This window comes from Pelobates fuscus, chromosome 5 (genome assembly GCF_036172605.1).
Source record: "Pelobates fuscus isolate aPelFus1 chromosome 5, aPelFus1.pri, whole genome shotgun sequence".
Classification (NCBI taxonomy): Eukaryota; Metazoa; Chordata; class Amphibia; order Anura; family Pelobatidae; genus Pelobates; species Pelobates fuscus.
Genome location: NC_086321.1, coordinates 281,347,940 through 281,372,660, shown reverse-complemented (window position 1 = coordinate 281,372,660; position 24,721 = coordinate 281,347,940). Strand labels below are relative to the sequence as shown.

The following is a 24,721-nucleotide window of genomic DNA, read 5'->3' as shown; positions in this document are numbered from 1 at the left end:
AGCCACTTAAAGTACTAGTTCCTCAATACGTCCCCAAATAGGACATTAGTAGATAAGGGCATTGCCGTGTTTAAAATTTACAAGGCAAACCTATGAAACCTACCAAATCAATTATCAGAGTATAATGGAAAAGATTGTTTATTTTAAGGACAGCAACATGGATACCTATAATAAGATATGGGCAAATCGGTCTGATTATTACAAATGATAGAGTTAATTCCTCCAAGTCAGCATTACCCTGGCATAGACACATCTACTTTGTAGTGTATTGATAAATCTTACTCCTAAGTGGCTCCGTTCTGATTTAATCTTGCTTAAGAAGTATCGCTGGAATTGAGCGTTTTCCCTGTTCTCTCTGGATATCTCCACAATCTATTTGTTTTATTTGTTGTATATATATTGTATGCTCTTGTGACGGATATACCTTTCGGGTGCAGTTTATTTTAGTACTATGGTATATTCTTAGTTATTCTTGTATAGATGTTATATATATTTGGATATATGCTGGAATACACTGGAATTACATATTTAATTTTGCTATATTAATATCAAACTGTTATGAAGCAACTTGTAAATATGAGGTCAGAATATACTTGTCATAATTGTCAATTATTAGGAAAATAAAATTATTAAAACAAATACTGATAAAAAAAAATTAATTTACAAGGCAAACCTACTTTTAATAATCCTTAAAAAAAAAAAAATACAGTTCAGAAGATGTGCCTATTAATTGGTTAATACTGTTAACCACGAGGGATACACTCCGGTAGCAAATTGGTTAGGATGCACGGAAATTGCTGAGCCCAATTATGTAAAATGCAGGGATTTTAATTATGGCAATAAAGAAGCTAATATGCCTAAGGCACCAAGAATACTTGGGCCTATCTTGCTTTATAAATATTTAATTCAATTCATCTCTCTTTTGACACCTGCCAACAATTTAATATATTTCTGCTGTTTGTAGTTGCTGGAAGTGCTTTTGAAATAAATGGTAGAGCTTGGCAAGTTTTGGCATGTTTTGTATGTTGACAATCTGCCACTACAAATTAATGTTTTGGTAATTTCTGAGATTTGAGCTGTGAAAAATATTTATTTATTTTTTCTCAAATTTAATCATATATGCTTTCATATGTATGTTTCTGGGATATAATATGGCTGTATTCTTTCCGGAAAGATATCATTTTCATGAGATATATTTTTATATATTTGGCTTGTAAACCATGTGCAATAGGTTTGAAGTTTTGTATGAATTGCTAAATGGCTGCCATGTGTTTAGTCATGCATTTATATTAATAATATCCAGTATTTAATCTCAATGACACATGACATAGATTTCTTCTGTAAATTTTGGGGGTTTATTAATTAAATATCTAATTGTAGTAAACTGAACCAACATGCTCACTTTGAGAGGGGGCGTGTTTATCATTGGTGTCCCCCTCTGTCCGTTTCGGCCCCCTGGGCCATGTGATCACGAGGTCCTTGCAGGGACCTCGCGATCACATGGACGGCATAGCCGTCCAAGACAGTGCCAGCTGGGGGAGTGCCTGTAATGACAGGTACTTCCCCTGCTGCTTGAAAAAAATAATAATAAATGTTAAAACAGTGTAAAATCAAATTATATATACTTACATCATATATATATTTATTATATATATGATCTAAGTATATATATACCCATACACATAAATACGCATACACTGTCTAAGTGTATTTTAATATTAAAGGACCACTCTAGGCACCCAGACCACATCAGCTTAATGAAGTGGTCTGGGCGCCAGGTCCCTCTAGGATTAACCCTTTTTATTATAAACATAGCAGTTTCAGAGAAACTGCTATGTTTATAATAGGGTTAATCTAGCCTCTAAATCCTCTAGTGGCTGTCTCATTGACAGCCGCTAGAGGCGCTTGCGTGATTCTCACTGTGAAAATCACAGTGAGAGCACGCAAGCGTCCATAGGAAAGCATTTTAAAAGGCACCCTCAGGGCACTATAGTGCCAGGAAAACAAGTATGTTTTCCTGGCACTATAGGGGTCCTTTAATATATATATATATATATATATATATATTAATATCAAAATACACGTAGAATAACATTGATTAAATATATATATATAATTATCATTATATTGATGATATTGATCCTGATGAAAGTCCTGAGAGAGGACTGAAACGTTGATCCTAGACCTTATGTTTTAATTCTTGACAAATAAAGAAGATTTTTAACTGAAGACCGTGAGTGCTACCATCACTACTTCTTGTTGGATATTGAAAGTCCCAGGTTTTAGCACCCGGCAAGTACCCTTTATAACTAGAGCCTGAGTGCAAGTTTTTTTTTACTATTTTGTAATTATCATTATATATATATATATATATATATATATATATAATATAAAATAAAAAATTAAAAATATATATGTGTAAATTCAATCTAACTGTATTTTAAAATAAATATATATTGATATATTATTGGTGTCCCCCTCTGTCCGTTTCAGCCCCCTGGGTCATGTGATCACGAGGTCCTTGCATAGCCGTCCAAGACAGTGCCAGCTGGGGGAGTGCCTGTAATGACAGGTACTTCCCCTGCTGCCTGAAAAAAAATAATAATAAATGTTAAAACAGTGTAAAATCAAATGATATATACTTACATCATATATATATATATATATTTATTTATTATATATATGATCTAAGTATATGTGGCACACACAGCTACTGTATGTTGTCCTTTAATGTATCTATCCTGTTATTACATGTGTATACACCTTTAAGAGAACCAAGCGTATGTATTATGTGTAATCTGGTTCAGGGGAACGATAGCGTTCGTATGCTGCCGGCATAAAAAAAAACGCCAGCATACATACAATCGTTTCATGAACGGTGAATTTCAACACCATTCGTGAAACGAACAAACTACCGAATGGAGACCACACACAGAAGGTAGTGTGGCTCCCATTAAGGATTGCAACATTGTTGCAATCGGTAATTAAGAGGATTCCGGGTGGCCATCGTTCGGCTACCACGCTACCACGCGGCGGTCGGCCATCTTGGATCCTTTGTTAGCCCAGCGGTATTTGGTCGTCGAGCGCCTGGAACTAAAATCGGCTACTCAGCGGCACGAATACCGCTGGACTTCCAAGCCGTTCGTATTTGTATTTCGTGCGGCGTTCGGTTATTTAAGCTGGGATCTGAGCGGCACTCTCACGAATTGTGCGCTCAGACCCCAGCTATCTACCGAACGTCCATTCGTTTGAATCTACCGAATAATATGCAAGTTATGTATTTTTATGTGAAATATTGGTTCTGCTGCACGAGGGGATAATCCACTTAACTGTATATTCTAGTGGGAGTGTCCCTCTCGTGCAGCAGTGTATTATGGGAGAAATGTCCAGGTTGTGAAGTCCCCCATGTAGTCCCCTACTGTACAACCCCTGTAATGTCAGTAGGGAAACCCCTTGCATGGGGAATCGCATAAATACTGTGACCTGTGAATAAAGCACGCAGTTGACTCCCAGCCTATGTTTCGTCTAGTTCTTGGGAGGGAAGGATTACTACACGCTACCGGGATTATTGTATGCTGTACCTGTCTATGTGGATTAATACCTGCTTTTCCTGTCTACCAGCGGAGACCTTGTGGATTATACTGCCTCTCCGCTACAGTGTATATATATACCCATACACATAAATACGCATACACTGTCTAAGTGTATTTTAATATTAAAGGACCACTCTAGGCACCCAGGCCACTTCAGCTTAATTAAGTGGTCTGGGTGCCAGGTCCCTCTAGGATTAACCCTTTTTATTATAGAAACTGCTATGTTTATAATAGGGTTAATCTAGCCTCCAAATCCTCTAGTGGCTGTCTCATTGACAGCCACTAGAAGCGCTTGCGTGATTCTCAGTGTGAAAATCACAGTGAGAGCACGCAAGCGTCCATAGGAAAGCATTTTAAATGCTTTCCTATGAGACCGGCTGAATGCGCGCGCAGCTCTTGCTGCGCATGCGCATTCAGCCGAAAGGGAGGATCGGAGGCGGAGAGGAGGAGGAGAGCTCCTCGCCCGGCGCTGGAGAAAGAGGTAAGTTTAACCCCTTCCTCTCCATCCAGCCCGGCGGGAGGGGGGCCCTGAGGGTGGGGGCACCCTCAGGGCACTATAGTGCCAGGAAAACGGGTATGTTTTCCTGGCACTATAGTGGTCCTTTAATATATATATATATATATATATATATTAATATCAAAATACACGTAGAATAACATTGATTAAATATATATATAATTAGCATTATATTGATGATATTGATCCTGATGAAAGTCCTGAGAGAGGACTGAAACGTTGATCCTAGACCTTATGTTTTAATTCTTGACAAATAAAGAAGATTTTTAACTGAAGACCGTGAGTGCTACCATCACTACTTCTTGTTGGATATTGAAAGTCCCAGGTTTGAGCACCCGGCAAGTACCCTTTATAACCAGAGCCTGAGTGCAAGTTTTTTTTTTTACTATTTTGTAATTATCATTATATATATATATATATATATATATATATATATATATTTATACATAATATAAAATAAATATGTAAATATGTAAAAAATAAATAAAAAATAAAAAATATATATGTGTAAATTCAATCTAACTGTATTTTAAAATAAATATATATTGATATCAAAATGTAGAACGAAATAATATATATATCACTATATATATATATACCTATATAAAATAATGAAAAAAAATATATGCATATATATATATGTGTATATATATAATATACACACGTATATATAATAATTCTATGTATATATTTATGTAATATTTTACATCATTAGGTCATTTTATTAATTAAATTTGTGGGACCTGCCTGACAACCCAGGCCAAATGTCCAGGGAATTTAATTTGCTAGAACTATTTTTAACCCTTTAACTTTCCAAGACATAAAACCTGTACATGGGTGGGTACTGTTTTACTCGGAAGACTTCGCTGATCACAAATATTAGTGTTTCAAAACAGTAAAATGTATTTCAACAACGATAACGTCAGTGAAAGTGAAATTTTTTACACACAAATGGCACTTACGATATAATTGTTGTGATACATTTTACTGTTTTGAAACACTAATATTTGTGTTCAGTGAAATCACCATGTACAGGTTTTATGCTGTTTTCAAAAGTTACAGAGCTTGCATTTCAGTTTTTTTCACATTGAAATTCGCTAGATTGGTTACGTTGCTTTTGAGACCGTATGATAGCCCAGGAATGAAAATTACCCTCATGATGATATACTATTTGCAATAGTAGACAATCCAAGGTATTGCAAATGGGGTATGTCCAGTCTTTTTTAGTAGCCACTTAGTCACAAACACTGGCCAAAATTGGCGTTCAAATTATTTTTTTGCATTTTTCACACTCAAACAAATATTAACACTAACTTTGGCCAGTGTTTGTGACCAAGTGGCTACTAAAAAATACATAACCCATAATGGTATAGTAATAGTTAATCTTCACTAATAATAAATAAAAATCTGTCTGTGTGTCTCTCTCTCTCCCTCTCTCTCTCTCCATTCTACATTGAAACTACCATAACACCTGTTTCCTTTCTGCCCAGTTACAAGACATATTTTCCTACTGTACACAACTATAATTACACCATCCAATGTAACAGCACATGCCAGAGGTCTGTTTCAGCTTCCAGTATCACTGGTCCATTTCCCATCTCCCTGGCAGAGAAAGGGTTACCTGTCACATACTATAGAACAGACAGAGAGCAGCACGGTTACTAAGTTACTCTCTCTATTTGCTCTACCCCATTGGCTGATACTAGCTGCCTGCAATGGATGCTGATAGGAGCTCTGTTCCCTCTGTCCTATCCTGTACACACCTTCAGGGGGTACAGGGGGTTTGTAAAAGGGGAGGGGGCAGTAGTTTGTAAAGGGATGGTGGATTGTAAAGGGAGGGGGGTTATAAAAGAGGGAGAGTTTAACAGGGGGGCAGAGGGGTCTGTTATAGGGGAGGGCAGGAGTTTGCAAAGGGGAGGGCAGCGGTTTTTGTAAAGGGGGGCAGTTTTTTTTAGAAGGGGTGGGTGGCAAGGAGTTTGTAGAAGGGGGACAGGGGTTTGTAAAAAGGGGAGGGGGGTTTGTAAAGGGAGGGGGGACTGTGAAAGGGTTGGCAGGGGGGGGGTTGTAAAGTCAGGGGGTTGTAAAAGAGGGAACGTTTAAAAGTGTGCAGGAGGGTCTATTATACGGGGGGCAGGGGGTTTGTAAAACTGGCAAGGGTTTGTAAAATGGAAGGGGAGTTTGAAAAAAATATCCAACTCAAGATACATACAGGGTTATTCACGAAACTTTTAACTGTTTTTAACGTTTAATGAAATCTGAATGGCAAAGTGTTGCCTTTAACCGGTGGTCCGTAAAAATTGTCTAATTCAGTAGTATTCAGAGCTTGACTATTTTAGCATGAAATTTACAATATAGATTAAATTCACTATATTTCATACATAACACTGTTGAGGTTTTCTTAAAATATACCCAGATCAATTCCTGACATTTACATGTTTAAAGCATAACTCATAATGGTATAGTAATCGTTAATCTTCACTAATAATAAATAAAAATCTGTCTGTCTGTGTGTCTCTCTATCTATGTCTGTCTGTCTGTCTGTCTGTCGATCTATCCACTCTACATTGAAACTACCATAACAACTGTTTCCTTTCTGCCCAGTTACAAGACATCTTTTCCTACTGTACACAACTATAATTACACCATCCAATGTAACAGCACATGCCAGAGGTCTGTTTCAGCTTCCAGTATCACTGGTCCATTTCCCATCTCCCTGGCAGAGAAAGGGTTACCTGTCACATACTATAGAACAGACAGAGAGCAGCACGGTTACTAAGTTACTCTCTCTATTTGCTCTCCCCCATTGGCTGATACAGCTGCCTGCAATGGATGCTGATAGGAGCTCTGTTCCCTCTGTCCTATCCTGTACACACCTTCAGGGAGGGATTCAGTGGGATTCTGTATGGCAACAGAATGTAAGGGATCAGGGGGAGGCTTAGATGTTTGGGGGTACAGGGTGACTGGGATGGAAAACACCGAGCAGGTAGCCAGACAGTGAAAAAGTAGCCCTATGCATCTAGCCTCATGTAGCACAGTGTGCATGTAGACCAATGAACTGGGTGCAGGATAAGAGAATTAGCCACAGAAGCAGATTTGCACTGCAGGATTTTCTCTCTTCATCCATTTCCCACCTAGATCTGTGTCTGCAAACAAATCCTTCCCAACGAATTCCTAAATTCTGAACCTTCTTGCAAATAAATGAGGTAAGCCTTCACCTATTCTATTGCATGCTGCTGAATGTGTTGGTCGAATTCCAGTGCATTGCATAACCTTTCATTCTTAGATGGGGGAGAAATAATCTCCCAGGTCACTTATTCTTAAGAAATAAATAAAAAAATATGCAAAATGTTTTGATTGACTCTGAAATATTCTGAAAGCTGATATCTTACTATCATTCAGAAGCATTATATTGTATAGCAGACCTTTGAATTCTTTTACATGCTGTGTGTTGTTATAATTTTATGCAAGAAAGTGTAAGTGTGTTAAACCAGTGAATTACAGGGCTTGATCTATGGTTTCAAAACAATGCAGGCTTCACTATAAAATGGTTACAATTTGATAATTGTCTTAGCTTGCAAAATGACATTGAATATAATGACACACACACACACACACACACACTCTCACACTCTGCATTCATTACACACACACACACACACACACACTATTTTACTGTATTTCTTTTATTCATATAGTCATATTAATGTTGATATTACTGTATGACCTTCTACCTGGAGCTAAAATGCAGACACATTAGGCCCAGACAAAGCATCACTTTGTGATGCAGGATTAAAAAGCATATTTAAACCACAACACTTACCCCTGATATTAACTAGAAATAAAAACTACACCACTTACACTCACAGTCACACACACACACACTGTTAGCTTTGAATCAGTCGCCAAGATCTGACTTTGTTCAGCTGGTTGTGATGATTCATGCAGTAACATATCTGTGACCTATTTATTCAAAATCAGGTGACACAGGGAGACGTTCTATACCTAGAAATCTTGGGATACAAAAAACTGGACATTCTGCAATAAATCCGAACCAATCTAACGCGCCTTAGTGATGGCCTGCTGTTAAAATGTGAATTAAATATATGAAAGGCCTTCTATATATGGTGTGTTGCTGTGTTGTTTACAAGTTTGGATATACAATATGCTCTGCAGTATTCTAAAGCCTAGTTCATTGTGAATGTAATCTGCAGAACACAATAAGCACTGCAGGTCTTTATTGAACCACCTATACAGTAAAAATGTAACTCAGGGCCAATAATAATTCAAAACAAGCTATAAAATGACTAGAGTTTTTTTTTTTTTAAATTAATGAGTATGCAGCCCTAGGCACAGCTATCAATGGCATTATAGGCCTCTAGTGACAGGAGTTAGTGAAGAGGAGACCTGGATGCAGGCTGTTTATGCCATAGGTTTGGTTAAATAAACTTACCAACTTTGAAATGGCTTTGTCACCTTGAGTGTTTTTTTTATTTTTTATTTTTTTTAAAGGATAAGATCTTCAATGAAATTAGCTATTGTTGGAAATTAACAAATGCATGTGTACATTTTCTCAACATATTACCTCAGAGTGTTGCTATTTGTTGGTAAATTTAGATATCAGTTTGCTTGTATTAGTGGTTGGGCTTTAAAGTGAACCTCCCACATTCACAAAATAAGGAAGGTATCGGTATGTATGATGGTTGAACTTTTTAAGTGCTTGCATGGTGTATGCATTCATTAGTGACCCGTAGTTCTGAATGTGTTGTTGAAAATTATGAAACCAGGTGGAGGATTGTTTGAAGTTGACCATCAAGTACCTGTCGGAAGTTTAGTTAAACATTTGCAACACATTGCAATGTAACTTGCATGCAATCACTTTGTGTAGCTTATTGTGCATGCATTGAATTACTGCATCTCTATGAGTGTCTCCATGCAGCACACACCAAGGAAGCTCCTCTAGTGGCCGTCTGAGTTACTGCCACTAGAGGTGTTCCTAGGCAGAAATGTAAACATTGCCTTTTCTCTGAAAAGATAGTGTTTTAATTAAAAAGCCTGCAGGGACAGGTAGTAGACTCCAGAACAACTACATTAAAGGGACACTATTGTCACCAAAACAACTTTAGCTTAACCCCTTCAGGACGGAGTCAATAGTGCACGTTCTGATCAAAACAAAACGTAAACAAAAACTGGAATTTGCGCTATATGTCTGTTCACCCGTAGTTCCCCTCTTTCAAATTATATGCACCCACACTTATTATATATCATTTTGTTCAGGAGAAACAGGGCTTTAATCTATCATTAACTATTCATATATGGGACATCATTTATTATGAATAAAAGTAAAAAAAATGTGAGAAAATAAGATTTTTTTTTAAATTTGCATTTCCGTCTGACATTTTAACTGTGAATGTCATAATACTGTTAGGTTTTACTGCAAAAAAATGCACATATTTGTAATCAGCGATGTCTCACGAGTACAACAGTACCCCCCATTAACAGGTTTTATGTTGTTTTGGAAAGTTACAGGGTCAAATATAGAACATTACATTTTCAAATTGAAATTTGCCAGATTGGTAATGTTACCTTTGAGACGGTGTGGTAGCCCAGGAATTAGAATTACGACCATAATGGCATACCATTTGAAAAAGTAGACAAGCCAAGGTATTGAAAGTGGGGTATGTTTAGTCTTTTTTAGTAGCCACTTAGTCACAAACACTGGCCAAAGTTAGCGTTCATATTTGTTTTTGTGTGAAAAAAGCAAAAAACGAATATTTGGCCAGTGTTTGTGACTAAGTGGCTACTAAGAAAGACTGGACATACCCCACTTGCAATACCTCGGGTTGTCTACTTTTGCAAATGGTATGCCATCATGGGGGTAATTCTCATTCCTGGGCTACCATACGCTCTCAAAGGCAACATAACCAATCTGGCAAATTTCAATGTGAAAAAAATGAAATGCAAGCCTTATATGTGACTCTCTAACTTTCCAAAACACCATAAAACCTGTATATGGGGGGTACTGTTATTCTCGGGAGACTTCACTAAACACAAATATTAGTGTTTTAAAACAGTAAAACATATTACAACAATAATATAGTCCATAAAAGTGCCGTTCGTTTGTAAAAAAATGCAAAAAACTTCACTTTTACTTAAAATATCATCGTTGTAATACAATTTACCAGTTTGAAACACGAATATTTGAGTTCAGCGAAGTCTCCCGAGTAAAACAGTACCCCCTATGTACAGGTTTTATGGTGTCTTGGAGAGTTACAGGGTCAAATATAGTGCTTGCAAATTAAATTCTCTGCACTTTCTCCCTGTGTTGTCAGGCATGTCAATCAAATTTTAATTAATCAAATCACATAATTACGTTAAAAGATTATTTAAATATACATGTAGAATTTTAATATATATGCATTTATAGGTATTTAAATTCTACGTGTATACTAATGTAATTTTTTATGTAATTATATGTATTTATCTATATATATATATTTGCGGTTATTTGTATTTTATATATATATAGATATATATAGAATGTCATTCTAAGTGTATTTTGTTACCGATATATATATATTAATAACAAAATACAGTTAGAATGAAATTACATATGCATATATAATTTATATTAAATTTTGTTTCAATATTTTATTTATTTATTTGATTATTTTATTTATTTATTATTTTAATTATACGTATTTATATATAATATATATATGTACATCTATTATATATATAATATATATACATATTATATATATGTAACGTCATTCTAAGTGTATTTTAATATTAATATATATACTTATATTAATATTAAAATACACTTTGTATGACGTTACATATATATAATATGTATATATATTATATATATAATATATATACATATTATATATATATAAAAATATATTTAATTTATTTTTACACTTGTCTTTTATTTATTTTTTATACTTCCCACCAGCAGGGGGACTGTCTGATATTTCAAACAGTCCCCCTGCTGGCATATCCACAGCCAGCTATAGGGGGCCATGTGATCGCTCTTTGAGAGCGATCACATGGCCCCCGGGGGCCTGATTTGCCGTGGGAGGGCTGCCTGGGCTGTGAGGCAGTCCTCCCGAAGCGGATCGCGGCGGAGGTAAGTATAACTTACCTCCTGGGGCTGCAAGCCGTTACGGCGTGCTATGCCGTCATAACGGCGTTAAAGCCCACTTAACCCGTGACGGCATAGCACGCCGTAACGGCGTTAAGGGGTTAATGAAGCAGTTTAGGTGTACTGATTCAAATCTAGTCCATTTAGGAGTCAAATCACTTTTGTTTCTGTTTATGCAGCCCTAACCACACCTCACCTGGCTGTGATTTACACAGTCTGCATGAAAAAAGGTTTAAAGGACCACTCTAGGCACCCAGACGACTTCAGCTTAATGAAGTGGTCTGGGTGCCAGGTACCTCTAGGATTAACCCTTTTTTTTATAAACATAGCAGTTTCAGAGAAACTGCTATGTTTATAATGAGGGTTAATCCAGCCCCCTCATTGACAGCCGCTAGAGGCGCTTGCGTGCTTCTCACTGTGAAAATCACAGTGAGAGCACGCAAGCGTCCATAGGAAAGCATTGTAAATGCTTTCCTATGCGACCGGCTGAATGCGAGCGCGGCTCCTGCCGCGCATGCGCATTCAGCCGATGACGTCGCGATCAAGATGGAGAGGAGGAGGAAAGCTCCCCGCCCGGCGCTGAAAAAGAGGTAAGTTTAACCCCTTCCTCTCTCCAGAGCCCGGCGGGAGGGGGTCCCTGAGGGTGGGGGCACCCTCAGGGTACTCTAGTGCCAGGAAAACGAGTATGTTTTCCTGGCACTAGAGTGGTCCTTTCACTTTTAATCAGATAGTAACTTACTTTAAATATTTGTATCTCCTGCTCTCTAAATTGACCTTTAATCACATACAGGGTCTAGCAAGCTTTTAACAGAGCAGGAGATAAGAACTTCTACTTTAAACAAAATTTGCAATAAAGGAAGTATAAATATTAGATGACTCTTTACAGGTAGTGTTAGGCAGTGTTAGTTAGGCACTAGGCTTGGACAAGGCTGTGCAAGTCATATGCAGGGAGGTGTGACTAGGGCTGCATAAACAAAGTGATTTAAGTCCGAAATGGCAGATAATTGAGTGGTAAGATTGCAGGAGCATGATCTATAAACTAGAACTGCTTTATTAAGCTGTTTTGTGACTATAGTGTCCCTTTAATATTTTTGGATTAGCTTTCAAATAATTTCATATTTTTGGATAAAGTTTTAAAATGATTTAAGATTTTGCCATTTTCAGATATGTTTGGGTATATTGATCATTTTATATATATATATATATATATATATATATATATATATATATATATATATATTTTAAAAAGATCAGTATCAAAGTTAATCGGAATATATTTAATCATTTGAAAAGCTTATCCAAAAATATTAACTAAAGGCACTCATTGTAACAAATTCTATGTTTTTGTGCCAAAATTTAATTGCATGCATTGCAAAATGTTTTTGTTTTTTCTGGCTGTATAATCCTTGTTATTTTTTGGAAAACTTTAATACACCTTTACTGGGGTAGACAACATTTGGCACTCCAGATGCTGTGGACTACATCCCCCATAATGCTCTTACAGCCATAATGCTGGCAAAGCATCATGGGAGGTGTAGTCCAAAACATCTACAGCGCCAAAGGTTGCCTATTCCTGACCTATACATAAAAAAAAAAAAGGTTCTGCAGGTTTTTGTACAATCTTTCAGTGCTCTGGCAGTTGTATCTCAAATGAATTGGAATTTATGTGTGACGGTGAACTGACAAGGCAATTGAAAAAGTTAGGGAAAAATAGACAAGTCAGAAAAATTCTTAAATATGGCAGTTCCACAATTTTGAGCTACTTTTTCAATTGCCTTGACAATTCATAGCAGTTCCATATTAAGCAAACCATATATTTTGGCCTGAATTGTGAAATTAGTATTCAGTTAAATTCACTGTTCAGTGGATAAATAGCTTTGGCCTTTACAGGCAGTATTTTAACATTTTGGTGTCACTGTTAATTTGTGCAGTGTTTTATTTACAAGTAGAGAAAACATTAAAGGAACACTATAGGGTCAGGAACACAAACATGTATTCCTGACCCTATAGTGTTCAAACCACCATTTAGCCCCCCTGGGCCCCTCATGCCTCCCTTAATATAGCAAAATCTTACTTGTATTCAAGCCTGAAGCTGTAGCTTTGCATGCTGTTTGCCTCAGAATAGCAAGCTGTCCACTGACATCATCACAAGTGGTGGCCTGATCCAGTCACAGTGCTTCTCTATAGGATTGGCTGAGACTGACAAGGAGGCAGATCAGGGGCAGAGCCAGCATGATTCAAACACAGCCCTGGCCAATCAGCATCTCCTCATAGAGATGAATTTAATCAATTAATCTCTATGAAGAAAGTTCAGTGTCTGCATGCAGAGGGTGGAGACACTGAATGTTTGGATGCATTTTAGGCAGCCATGACCCAGTAAGGATCTCTAACAGCCATCTGAGGAGTGGCCAGTGAAGTTATGACTAGGCTGTAATGTAAACACTGCATTTTCTCTGAAAAGACCGTGTTTACAGCAAAAAGTCTGAAGCTAATGATTCTACTCACCAGGACAAATTCAATAAGCTGTAGTTGTTCTGGTGACTATAGTGTATGTTTGCAGTGTTAATGCTGTTTGTTGTGAGCCAACAGAGAGGAGAAGTGTATGTGGCCAGCATTGCATCAGAAGGCAGGAGAATAAAAAAATACATAGGCATATTAGGAGCTGCTTATTGTTCTAGAATGGAATACATTTGAGGAACATTGAATAAAAACAGCAGAATCACAGAATCTGCTGTGCTTTGTTGGGTGGATTGTGGTTATTATCATTAACGGAAGCAAAGATATTAGTAGGATTAATAAAATAGATGAGCATGTCATATCTTTGGGTACAGAATAAATGCAGTTTGTATTGGAGTAGGAAGGAAGCAGGGGACTTTTGCTGGAGATAGCAATTAGAAATAGTAGGGGAGAATACACAATCAATAGAGCAAAGATAGACGTGTTGCCATGGCTTTTTATGGGTATTAGCCAATAAGGATAGAGTTATGGATCTCAATCAGTTACACTCTATTTGACTTCAGGGCAGTATATAGAAATATATTTTGTTATTACAAAGAAACACATCCTATCGTATGTTACTACTGTTGCCATGTGTTCGTTATCATTGTTATTTTATGGTTCTCATTAGATAGCCGAATAAATTTAACCCCCTAGTGACACTGCCAACATTTGTTTGTTTGGCATTTAAGGACCCAAACATTTGGTATTTTTCCTCTGTTTATTGAAATGTAATTAATTTCCCTTTGTCATTTAGCGCAAACACACATTTTAGTTCAGGGTCGTTTGGGATTTCTTTTTATTATATACGCTGATCAGTGACAACATTAAAACCAACTGCCTAATATAATGTTGGTCCCCTCATGCTGCCCGAACAGCTCTGATGTGTCAAGGCACGGAATTATAGGGTCCAAGGTTTCCCAGCAAAACATTGCCCATAGCATAACACTGCCTCAGCCAGCCTGCCTTTTTCCCATATTGCATCCTGCTGCAGTCTCTTCCCCAGGTAAATGATGCACACACACTCGGCCATCCACCTAAAAGAAAATGTGATTCATCAGACCAGGCAACCTTCTTCCAATGCTTCATTGTCCTGTTCTGATGCTCACATCCCCATTGAATTGCTACAAATGTTAGCATAGATTTGTGGAAAAATAGCCAAATGTTGATAGCCATTATGGAAGACACTTTTGGAGGTGTAGATGGTCATTATGACCAGTTTGTGGCTATGACACCTTTCCAGCATGGCCAGCATTAAGCATTAAAGGGAAACTATAGTGCCAGGAAAACAAAGTTGTTTTCCTAGCACAATAGCTCCCTGTAGTGCCTTCCCGCTCCTCCGTGGTGCAAAAGGAGTTAAAAAACCCTTCTGTCCCTTACCTTATTCCTGCGCTCATGTCCCTTGGCATTGGCTCGGGGTCTGCCTTTGCTGCTGCGCGGCAATGGCCATGCTCGCATTAGAGCAGCCCCATACGAATGCATTACACAATGCTTTCCTATAGGGTTTTGGATGATGCTGGATGTCCTCATGCATAGCGTAAGGACGTCCAGCCAGTGACGTTTTAGCCGCGAGGCAAACAAGGCATTTGCCTTGGGCGGCATTTTCCAGGGGGCGGCAAAAAACGCCTCCCCCAAATGCCCAGGGCAAATGCCTTGTTAGCCTTGCGGCTAATTGACATGCTGGGCTGGCGGGCGGCTGGCGAGGGAGAGCTCCCCATGAGCTGTCTGCTCAGCTCCCTCGTGCGCCGCAGAGTGAGGCTGGGAGCCGGAATATTACGTCATATTCCGGCACCCAGCCTCACTCTGCGGCGCGCGAGGGAGCTGAGCGGACAGCTCAGAGGAAGTGCTCCCTCGCCAGCGCCGCCCGCCAGTGCCGCCTGCTCGCCTAGCAGCCACTGGACCCCCAGGGAGAAAGAGAACCCCCCCCAGCATTCCCAAAGGTAAGGAGGCTGGGGGGAGGTTTTAAAAAAAAAGTGTTAATGTGAGTGTGTGTCTGTTAGTGTGTGTGTCTGACTGTGTGTGTGTTTGCCTGTTAGTGAGTGTGTGTGTGTGTGTCTGCTAGTGAGTAAGTGTGTGCCTGTTAGTGTGTGTGTGTCTGTTAGTGTGTGTGTTTGCCTGTTAGTGTGAGTGTGTGTGTCTGTTAGTGAGTGTGTGTGTGTGTGTGTGTCTGACTGTGTGTGTGTGTCTGACTGTGTGAGTGTGTTTGCCTGTGAGTGTTTGTGTCTGTTAGTGAGTGTGTGTTTCTGTTAGCCAGTGTATGCGTATCTGTCAGTGAATGTGTGTATGTGTATTTGGAAGGTGGGACGGGGCAAGGGGAAGGGTTGGTTGGGGATGGGGGGGAGGGGATGGGGGCGCCTGAGTTTTGTCCTGCCTAGGGCAGCACAAAACCAGGATACACCACTGCGTCCAGCATCAGTTAGGCGACCAAAAGTATGGTAGACAGGCACTAGAGGTGGAGTTAACGCATAAAGGTAGTTATTGCAGTTAATAAAAACTAAAATAATTACATTTCCAGGTTTAATGGACCTGGGAAATGCACAAAGACCACTTCAATGATCTGAAGTGGTCTGGGTGCCTATAGTATCCCTTTAAGTTTTTTCAGCAATTCGAGCTACAGTAGTTCTTCTATATGATCAGACCAGATGGGCTAGCCTTTGCTCCCCACGTGTATCAATGAGCCTTGGACACACATAATCCTGATGACGGTTCACCAGTTGTCCTTCCTTGCCCCACTTTTGGTAGGTACTATCCACTGTAAGACTTGCTGTTGCGGAAATGCCCTGACCCAGTTGTCTAGCCATCACTATTTGTCGATGTCACTCAGATCTTTTCGCTTGCCCAATTTTCCTGCTTCAAACACATACAATTCAAGAATTGATTGTTTAATTGCTTCCTTATATATATCCCACCCCTTGACAGGTGCCATTGTAACAATATAATCAATGTTATTCACTTCACCTGTCAATGGCTTTAATGTAGTGGCTGATCAGTGTATATAATTCTTTGTATAAATGCTTAGAAACTAGTTTTTACAGTGCCGGCCAGAAAGTGCAAGCAGGATAATAAAGTTGAAGAGCTGTTGTAGTCATGTTGCTTAAAGTGCCCCTTTAGAGATTTCTGAATTTGGAATGATTGGCCTCTAAGTTATTGATCAGTGGCAGAAACCAAAATAAACAATCTGTATTAAAGGGACACTCTCGGCACTAAAATAAATTTAGCTTAATGAAGATGTTTTGGTGTATAGATCATGCACATGCAGTCTCACTGTTCAATTCTCTACCATTAAGGAGTTAAATAATTTTGTTTTTGTGGCCCTAGCCACACCTCCTTGCACATGACCTTCTTGCACCACCTTTCTAAACACTTCCTGTGAAGAGTTTATTGCACAGCTTAATGTTCTTATCCTGCTCTGTTAATATCATTCTAGACCATGCACCTGCCTCCTGTGTGTTAATAAAGTTCAATTTACAGAGCAGGAAAAACTTCTAAAGCAAGTTAACATCTCATTGAAATAAAACCATATTTTTTAAATGCAGGCTGTGTCAGTGACAGCCAGGGGAGGTGTGGCTAGGGCTGCATAAACAGAAACAAAAGTGATTTAACCCCTAAATGCCATAGAATTGAGCAGTGATAATGCAGGGACAGCAAAAAACGGGGCGCAAGAGAATACTGAAAACAGGCAGCAGCTAAAATAGCCTGCCTTTCGGTGCATCCCCGCTCAGTTCTCAAGCTGGTTTTAGCTCAGCTTGTGCCATTACAGAGAGAACATCTCGGAAACATATCAGACTTGTCCCACCCATACGGGCAGTCCAGATGCCAGCAAGTTCCCTCTGCATGAGAGACACAGCAACTCCAGACGATCGTTTGAGCCTTGTTAGGCATCATCAGTGAGGCATAGCTGATATCTCTAGGCACCGTGAGCAAAGGGTCCACGTCTGGATTACCCTTTAAACTTATGGAGAGCAAAAAACGGCGCGCAAGAGAATACTGCAGGGACATGATCTGTGCACTAAAGCTACTTAATTATGCTAAAGTGGTTTTGAAACCTATAGTGTCCCTTTAAGCACTTAACAAATTGTGGTTAGCTACACCCCCAGAGCAATATCCTCCATATATAGCTTCCCTAGGGTTTTGTGAAGTTTCCTAGGGTTTCCTAGGGAACCTTTCCATTTCATATTTCAAATTTGGAATCTTGACCAATTGATTTGCTGGTATGTCTTACTTTTGGTCATTTTAGTATCTTACATACGGTATTTGAATTACTCCTTATATGCATACCATAAAAAAATAGGTCTCTCATATGATGTGTTTTAAGTCTTGTTTCTGTTATTATTTATTTACATATTATAGAGAAATACTAAAGTTTGCTGTGAATATCTTAAACATGAGGTATGCTACTCAAGTGAAACAAAAAACACAACAAAATTATGCTCTTAAAGGACCACTATAGTGCCAGGAAAACATACTCGTTTTCTTGGCACTATAGTGCCCTGAGGGTGTCCCCACCCTCAGGGTCCCACTCCCGCCGGACTGGATGGAGAGGAAGGGGTTAAAAACGTACCTCTCTCCAGCGCCGGGCTCCCTCGGCGCTGGGCACTCTCCTCCTCCTTCGGTCGTCATCGGCTGAATGCGCATGGACCTGGCACCCAGACCACTTCATTAAGCTGAAGTGGTCTGGGTGTCTATAGTGGTCCTTTAAGAACCACAGTACTCCCATGTATTCCTTGGTCAAGCTTTTCTGACGTTACACGGCCAAATTAGTAAACCTGACTTTTTGTTTGTGTTTGTTTTTTTCCATAAAAAATAGATATTACACACAACCTGTCACAGTAAATAACATTGTGAGGGGTGGGAATAAAACACATATATTTTAAAAAGGCCATGTACTAAATAAACTAGATGTAATTTTTGCACACGTTTAGGGTAGGTTAGAAGGAACCCGATCTAAACATGATGTGGACTATAACTCCCATCACTCTCAGGTAAAATAGTCCATCAGCTAATTTTCTTTGTACTCATAAGTGTGAAGGAATTAGGCACTTGTTACATTGGCTGTTACTATTATTCCCTTTCAAACTGTCTATCAACTGTCACAGTGAGTACATCACCATATAGATAGGCAAAGTATTTTTTTTCAAATGCATCTCTACAATTTGATACAATGTCTGGTGGAAAGTGTGTATGTTTGTATGTGTGTGCAGTGGTCAATCCAGGGGGCCCGGCTTCCCTGTTGACCCCTGCGACCGGGGTTCCTGCCGGCATTGTCGTCTAACCTCAGTCGCGTGGAACAATCGCCGGGGTCGCATTGAAGGGGCAATCGGGTGGCCCTTGCTCTTCGGGTCACCCGATGGCAATGGATTTCCTATGGCCCGGTCAGCGAAGTGGGGCTTTAAGAGCGCGATCAGGCCCCAGTGATGATGTCAGAGCTGGGAGGAAGCCGTCACTTCTCACCTGCTAACAGAGAGCCGCGCGGGTGAAGACTGCCGGGGAGGAGAGAAGGGAGTCAGAGTGGGAGCTCTGACTCCATCAGCATGAGGCAACAGGAGGATAACTTCATTTTTTAACAGTTTGCATGTGTGTATGTCTGTGTGTGTGTATCTCTTGTCTGTTTGTATCTGTTTGTCTGTATGTATATCTGTTTGCTTGTGTGTCAATGTGTGCCCTATGTGTGTGTATGTCTGTGTGTGTGTATCTCTTGTCTGTATGTGTATCTCTTTGTCTGCATGTGTGTCTGCACGTGTCTCTCTTTGTCTGCATGGGTATCTGTTTGTCTGTATATGTATCTGTTTGCATGTGTGTCAATATGTGCCCCTATGTATCTGTATGTTTGTCACTGTTTATATCTGTATGCGTGTCATTCTGTATATCTGAATGTTTGTCATCAAGTGTGTCTGTGTATCTGCATGCGTTTTTATATGTGTATCTGTATGTGCATCTGTTTGTGTATGTGTCTATATATGTGTCTATATGTGTATTTGTATGTCTCTATGTGTATCTGTGTCTGCATGTGTGTCTGTATGTGTATCTGTTTGTCTTTATGTGTATCTGTCTTTCTGCACGTGTGTCTGTGTGTGTGTGTATCTGTTTGTCTGCATGTGTATCTGCATGTTTGCCAGTGTATGCCCCTATGTATCTGTATGTGTGTCACTGTTTATATCTGTATGAGTGTCATCCTGTGTATGTGTGTCTGTGTATCCGCGTATCTGTATGTTTGTCAGTGTTTGTATCTCTAGAAGTGTTAGTCTGTGTATCTGAATGTGTGTCATTCTGTGTGTCAGTGTATTAGCATGTGTGTCCGTGTATATGTTATACAAAGAGGGGCGGGAAGTGAGGGAGGAGAAGATGCATGGGGGGCCCCAAGGCACTTTTCACACCGGGGTCCTGTGTATTCTAATTACGCCTCTGTGTGTGTGTCTGGCAAACAGAATAATCCTTAAATTGTGGAGTTTATTGAGTCTTTGAGTGTTCCCTCCCAACATCTACTTCAGTAGCCATCATTGATTCCAAGGTCTTCTGGACAAATTCCAGGAATTTAAAAATAAAAGCTTGCAATCTGATTTTCTACCCTTGGGAAGAGTTTGTACACAGTTTGCTTTTTCCTGGTACAATGGATATAAACTGTGCTAACATATGTTTTAAGAAGACCCATCAGGAGAGATTTGCACAGAGCCCATTAGTATTAAAGAGAGCCTTGGGCTAATGTATATCTAATTAGAATTTACCATTATCTTCACAATTTAAATAGTGTTGGAAAATTTATTTTAGAGATCTATTATTCATACTGCATCATCTGAATTTCTTTATAAATAACATTGTTTACATGCTTCTTAAAAATAAAACCATTGATAAAATTATTATCTGTCCTTGTATTTTCTAGCAATTTGCAGAATATGCATTATTATGCTGCCCTTTAGAGGTGCATCAATGTAAATCTGTTAATAGCCCTTACAGATCCAAACACAGGTACTGCACTTTCATGTCTTTACATTTATGTTATGCGTTATGCATATCCTTAACTCCTTTATAACAGTCATCACACAAGGTACTGCTGTATGTTATACGTTTAGTGATGGGGGCAGTAACCTGTACAGCAGCCATTACAAGTGGCCTTAGAAAGCCAGTCTGACCAGGATTGACGGGACCAGGCTAAAGGGTAATCCAGATGTGAATCCCTCGCTGACAGAGCCAAGAGGGGTATTAGCTATACCTCACTGACGAGGCTTAGGAAGGCCGAAACTATCATCTGGGGTTAATGTATCTCTCAAGCAGAGAAAAACGACCTGCATTTCAGATATAGACTGTCCTTTTGGGTGGGATCAGTCTGATATGCAAATGGTATAGGGTCTCTCTGTAATACCACAAAAGGAGCTAAAAGTAGCTTGAGATCTGAGGGGGGCCCACCGAAAGGCAAGCTACCGTACTTACTTGAGCTGTTGTCCGTTTTCAGTATTCTCTTGTACATTGTATTTTTGCTCTCCTCATAAGTGAGGTACCATTGAAATCCAGAATCTTGTCAATAGTATACATGTGGGATACTAATATACTTGAAAAATGCAGCTGAATACAAATCAAAGATCTTTAAAGTTTAATATGTATGTGAAAAAAATCAAAGTTGATCGCTAAAGTCAGCAGAAATTGGTGATGACATGGCCAAGGGAAAATGCTCAGAATGCTTCACATTAAATAGCTCAGTTTGTCTTCTTTTAAAAATGGTATGGCATGTTGCAGTTGGAGGCTACTATTTTGTCCCAAAGGGGGACATGAACCCTCTAAAAAATAAAGGAAACAAATTGAAAATTTGAAAACATTATTTGGCGTGTCTGCAATTTTGCCATATAAAGGGGTTAAATTACCATATACTTAAATAGTAACAGTACTGTATCTTAAATGCCCAAAAATCTCAGATTACTTTTTCTTCTCCACAAAATAATGTATTTATTTCTGAAAACAAAGAAATAATTTTTTTATTGCTTAAAGTACATTTTATTGCATTCACAGTGCATGTGTTATTTAAACACTAAGAATTTTCGTGGATTACATCCAAACACATTTTGTTCTTGCTGTGCTATTCTCAGCCTCCCAGCATCGCATCCTCTCCAATAAGTAGGTCAGAGCTATGTGTTCAAGAAGGGATTTGTACAAGTCTGAAAGATCACATCCCAGAGAATGGCTGTCAGTGACAAAGAATGTAGCCCATGGAACAGCCTAGTAGGTGGAATGGGCCTTGACAGAGCTAGGGGCAGGCATAGGAAGCAGATGAGGGGAAAGGGGGCGGGGGGTTAGAAGGATGGGCCCATAGGGGGTATATATGGCGGCCATCTTAGAAATTCCCCTCTTTTCTAATCAGCCTACCTTACCTGCAGGTGGCTTGAGGTGGTCAAGACCTGAGCTGTGGCAGGGTACAGTAAATTGAATTACATACAGGGTTAGGTTGAGTGGAAAATACACAGGGGGGTTACAGTGGCTTGGTACGTTCAAGCTCGTCAGTGGCTCCAAACCTGGGGGTGTAGGCGTGTCACAGTATACCCCTACGGTTGGTCATATATTGGAAAGCATGCCACTTGGTTGGTGTATTATGTGTTATGTAATTAAGTACTGTTATATCATGGTTTATATGTTTCGGTGTAGGTCATTGCCTGTGTTAATTACAGGTTGGACGAGGTTAGGATGTTTAAGTAACAGGTTTTGGTGGGGGCAATGATCTTATATTTATAATATGTTTTTAATAAAGCGGTGGACAAATATTTTCCAACTTTAAATTGTAGTCTGCGTTTTAATGGGTATGGGTAAGTGGTTAAGCTGGATATGCCGTAAACTATGCGCATGTCATGTAGCCCTTGAAACAGCATAGTAGGTGCAATGGACCTTGACAGAGCTAGGGACAGGCATAGGAAGCAGATGGGCGTGGGGGGGAGGGGTGGTTTGGAAGGATGGACCTATAGGGGGTATATATGGCGGCCATCTTATAGATTTCTCAGTCAATTACCTCTTCATTCCCTTTACATTTTACCAATAGCTTCTTCTCTGCTAACTCTTTTAGCCATCACCTCCAAATTTCCCCTTTTACCTTTTGTCTCAAATCCCCAGTTTATCCTTTAGATTGTAAGCTCACGGGATATCTAGCTAAGCACTTTGTATAAAAGAGCTTCAATGGCTAGATGTCAGCTTATAAATAAAAATAAGCAATAAATGAAAAGGAATGAGTATCAGGAGGTGCTGGTGGTGTGCTCAAATTCGCCTGAACGAGGACAAAAATATAAAATTTTAATGAAACTATATCAATCCGAGTAAGGACCAGGCTGACCAATGTTGTGAGAGTTGTAATGAGCTATAATGAGGTTTAGCTAGGTCATACCCTGAAAGTGCAGATGGGAAAGGTACACGTGCCTGATTTAACAGCTTGTACAGATTGTGTGGAATTAAAGAATGTTTATTGGTTGATTGAAACAAGACAATTTTACGCTGTCAGTCTAGGAAAGTGTTATTTGAAATTACCTAATGAGCGGTACATCTCAAAGTTCACAATTGTGTTGATCAGAGAAAACAAGGTTTGCACTAACTGACTCTAGATTGAAGATGTGTGTTATTTGTAGAATATTGCATATTCTATGTTTCTATATGGATGTCTGGATTGACATAATTAACAGATGGTCTTAGTCACATGGCTTTCTTTGTATGAGAAGTCTGGAATGTGGGTTGGGGGTCTTGTCATTATATGGCTATAGTTATACTCTGACGTCAGTAAGGGCACATCTATATAGTAACTGAACAAAGGGACACAAGGTCTCTCGAGGTCTCTTGATGTAACAATGTAACTTTCCCTTCAGGAGTCCAGCAATTACCATCTGCTGTTGAACATCCATGATCATGTAACATCCTTTGTTGCTTTATTATGTATCAGTAACTAAGAATAAACCTGAAGAAACCGTAAGTCAGATTGCGTATTAGTACTTTTCATTAATATAGACGTATATTAATGTTTCGAGCCTTTGACCCAAGACTATATATACAAAAGATGTATATATATCAATCAACTGGAAGAAATTAAGAAGAAGAAGCAGAAGATTTTACGGTCTTGACTGTACTAAGTCTGTCTAACTACTAGAAACAGAGTGAATGTTATGGTACTAAATCATTGAAGACATTGAGCAAACATTTGCAACCTTGATGGAGGACAATTTGCTAGTATGGCTACCCAAAGCAAATACAAATTTATGATATCCCTGACTGGATGTGAGCATTCCGTGTGCTCAGTATGATATCCCTGGCTGGATGTGATCATTCCATGTGCTCAGTATGATATCCCTGGCTGGATGGGAGCATTCCATGTGCTCAGTATGATATCCATAGCTAAATATGAGTATTCCATGTGCTTAGTATGATATCCCTTGCTGGATGGGAGCATTCCATGTGCTCAGTATGATATCCCTGGCTGGATGTGAGCATTCCGTGTGCTCATTATGATATCTCTGGCTGGATGTGAGCATTCCATGTGCTCAGTATGATATCCATAGCTACATATGAGTATTCCACGTGCTTAGTATGATATCCTTGGCTGGATGTGAGCATTCCATGCAGGGCCGGATTAACATAGGGGCTGATGGAGCTGCAGCTCCAGGCCCAGGCCCATGGAATAGGCCCATTTAAAAAAAAAAAAAAATCATTTTTTTTTTTTTTTACACACTACTCTTAGGTTTTACCAGCACAGACGGTATTTGAGGCTGCCTGGCCGTGTAGTAATACCGGAAATACAAATGCAGATATTTTTCTCAGTATAAACCATTGGTCGTCAACCTGGTCCCTACCGCCCACTAGTGGGTATTTCAGGATTCCAGGTGGGCGGTAGGGATTTCCTAATTTTGAGAGATTGGTCGGGCGGCAAACCACCGGGGTCGCCGTCCAAGGAGTTCATCGAGTGGCCCATGCTGCCAGGGTCACCCGATGGTTATGGATTGTAAGGGGGCCCGG

The 24,721-nt window shown here is 39.3% G+C and overlaps 1 protein-coding gene across 1 annotated transcript in view; it reads left to right on the top strand.

The window, feature by feature from the left end:
- The first annotated feature begins 6,993 nt into the window (after positions 1-6,993).
- Positions 6,994-24,721, top strand: part of ABHD8 (abhydrolase domain containing 8) — a 38,619-nt gene continuing 20,891 nt past the window's right edge. The window contains exon 1 of the mRNA XM_063457290.1: positions 6,994-7,313. The gene's annotated coding sequence lies outside the window, so the exon portion shown is untranslated. The remainder of the gene's footprint in view (positions 7,314-24,721) is intronic.